Here is a 3,721-nt window from a genome sequence, read left to right as displayed (position 1 = left end):
TTGTTGAAGGTATTTACTGGCCTTTTAAGTTGAAAATCTTCATTCACATCTATACCTATTATCCTTAGGTTTGGTCTTCTCATAATGTCCTAGATTTCCTGGATGTTTTGAGTTAGGATCTTTTTGCATTTTGCATTTTTTTCATTGTTGTGTTAATGTTTTCTATGGAATCTTTTGCACCTGATATTCTCCTGTATTCTGTTGGTGATGCTTGCATCTATGGTTCCTGATTTCCTTCCTAGGTTTTCTACCTCCAGAGTTGTCTCCCTTTTGATTTTATTATTATTATTATTATTATTGTTTCTACTTCCATTTTTAGATCCTGGATGGTTTTGTTCAATTCATTCAACTGTTTGGTTGTGTTTTCCTGTAATTCTTTAAGGGATTTTTGTGTTTCCTCTTTAAGTGCCTCTACCTGTTTAGCTGTTTTCTCCTGTATTTCTTTAAGGGAGCAATTAATGCCCTTCTTAAAATCCTCTACCACCACTATGAGATATGATTTTAAATCCAAATCTTGCTTTTCCAGTGTGTTGGGTATCCAGGACTTGATGTGGTGGGAATACTAGGTTGTTATCATGCCAACTAGACTTGGTTTCTGTTGGTAAGATTCTTGCATTTGCTTTTCACCACCTGGTGAAAGATGTTCTTCTCTGGTGCTAGATGTTCTTGCTGTCTCTGGCTGGAGACTGTTCCTCCTGTGAGTCTGTAAGCCTGTGTCAGCACTCCTGGGAGACCAGCTCTCTCCTGCAAAGACCAGTACACAGAGGACTGTAGAACAGTCCCATCTCTTGGGCCCATAGGACCCTGTCCCAGCTGCTCTGTCTCTTCTGCATCCCATGTGCTCCAGAGTTGACCCAGAGAGAAAATGGCTATTTCATGCCCTTGGCCAGAGCACTCCCTGGAGGCAAGCTCTCCTCTGGAAGGGAAGGTGCACAAAGGACTGAAGAACAGCTTTATCTCCTAGATGCAGATGTAGGCCCATAGGACCCTGTCTGAGCTGCTTGTGTGGCCTGTGCATTCCTGAGTGGATCTGCCTTAAAGAGTCACCAGAGAGAAAATGGTGATCTCCCCCAGTCCCAGGATCACACCCTTCCTGGAGGCAAGCTCTCCTCTGGCAGGGAAGGTGCACAGAGGGCCAAGGATCAGCCCCACCTCCTGCTCTTAAGAAATATTGAATTTATTCCAATGATAAGTTGGTCAAGGAATAAATAAGGTAATGGAAGACTATTTAGAAATTAGTGAAAATGAAAGCACAACATATCCAAACTTATGTGACACAATAAAAGCAGTACAGAGAGGAAAATTCAAAGTTCTGAGTGCCTCCAAAATGAAAATGGACAGAACAAACACTAGCATCTTGACAGTACACCTGAAATCTCTAGAAGAAAAAGAAGGAAATACACTCAAGACAAGTAGACCACAGCAATAATCAAGCTCATGGCTGAAGTCAACCAAGTAGAAACACAAAGAAGTATACAAAGAACCAATCAAACAAACAAACAAACAAAAAATAAAACCTGAGCTGGTTCTTTGGTTCTTTGAGAAAATCAACACAATAGATAAACCCTTTGCCAGACCAGAAAGTACAGAGAAAGTATACAAATTAACAAAATCAGAAATGAAAAGGGAGGCATAACAATAGAAACTGAGAAAATCCAAAAAGCATCAGGTTCTACTACAAAAGCATATACTCGAGAAAACTGGAAAATCTGGATGAAATGGACAATTTTCTTGACAGATACCAGGTACCAAATTTAAATCCGGATAAGATAAACCATTGAAACAATCACATAACCCGAAAGAAATAGAAACAGTCATTAAAATTCTCCCAAACAAAATGCAAGCAAACAAACAAAGAAACAAAGAAACAAACAAAAAAAAACACAGGACAAGGTAGATTTAGTGCAGAATTCCTTCAGACATTAACAGACCTAATATCAATACTCTTCAAACTATTGCACAAAATAGAAACAGAAGGTACACCAGCCAATTTTTTCTATGGTTCAATATAAGGAAATCCATCAACTTAATCCAATATATAAACAAACTAAAAGGAAAGAAAAAACAAACAAACACATAATCATCTTATTAGATGCTGAGAAAGCATTTGACAAAATTCAACACCATTTAATACTAAAAGTCTTATAAATATCAAAAATTCAAGGCCCATCCTAAATATAGTAAAAACAATATACAGCAAACCAGTAGTCAATTTCAAACTAACTGGAGAGACACTTGCAGCAATCCCCCTAAAAACAGGGAGTAGACAAGGTTGCCCACTCTCTCCCTACCTCTTTAATATGGTATTTGAAATCCTAGTCAGAGAAGTTACATAACAAATGGAGGACAAAGGGATACAAATTAGAAAAGAAGAAGTCAAAATATCACTATTTGTAGATGATATGATAGGATAGTTCAGTTACCCCAAAAATTCCACCAGAGAATTTCTAAGCCTGATTAAAAAACAAAACAAAACAAAACTTCAGCAGTGGTTGGATATAATATCATCTCAAAAAATCAGGAGCTTTCCTCTACTCAAAGGATAAACAGAATGAGAAAGTAATTAGGGGAATGACACACTTCACTATAGTTACAAGTACTATAAAATACCTTGGAGTGATACTAAATAAGCAAGTGAAATATTTATATGACAAGAACTTCAAGTCTCTGAAGAAAGAAATTAAAGAAGATCTCAGAAGATGGAAAGATCTCCCATGCTAATGGATGGGCACGATTAATGTAGTAAAAATGGCCATCTTGCTTAAAGCAGTCTACAGATTCAATGCAATCCATATCAAAATTCCAACTCAATTCTTTAGAGGGAGAAAGGGCAATTTGCAAATTCACTTAGAATAACAAAAAACACACCCTAGTAAAACTATTTTTAACAATAAAAGAACTTCTGGGGTAATTGTCATTCCTGATCTCAAGCTGTATTTTAGAGCATTAGTGAAAAAAACAAAAGCAAAAAGCTGCATGGTATTGGTACAGAGACAGGCAGGTAGATCATTGGAATAGTATTAAAGCCCAGAAATGAACCCCCACACATATGGTCACATGATTTTTGACAAAGGAGCTAAAACCATCCGGTGGGAAAAAAAAGAGAGCATTTTCAAAAGCTGGGGCTGATTCAACTGGAGGTCAGCATGTGGAAGAATGAAAGTCTATCCATTTTTATCTCCTTGTACAAAGCTGAAGTCCAAGTGAATTAAGGATCTCCACATAAAACTGGACAATCTGAACCAAATAGAAGAGAAAGCAGGTAAGAGCCTCAACAATGTGGGAAAATTTTCCTGAACAGAATACTAATGGCTTATGCTCAAATATCAACAATCAACAAATGGAAATCACAAAATTGTAAAGCTTTCATAGGGCAAAGGACACTGTCAGTAGGACAGAATAGCAACCAACACATTGGGAAAAGATCTTTACCAATCCAATATCCCACAGCGGGCTAATACAAAGAACTCAAGTAGTTAGACTCCAGATAACCAAATAATTCTATTAAAAATGGGGTACAAAGCCAAACAAAGAATTCTCAACTGGGGAATATTGAATGGCTGAGAAACATCTAAAAACAAATATTCAACATACTCACTCATCAGGGAAATGCAAATCAAAATAAACCTGAGAGGGTCCATCCTTTTGTCTCAGCTCCAAACTTTGTCTCTGTAATTCCTTCCATGGGTGATTGTTTCCAATTCTAAGAAGGGGCAAAGTG

This window comes from Mus caroli, chromosome 1, assembly GCF_900094665.2.
Source record: "Mus caroli chromosome 1, CAROLI_EIJ_v1.1, whole genome shotgun sequence".
Lineage (NCBI taxonomy): Eukaryota > Metazoa > Chordata > Mammalia > Rodentia > Muridae > Mus > Mus caroli.
This window is presented reverse-complemented; position numbering follows the sequence as displayed.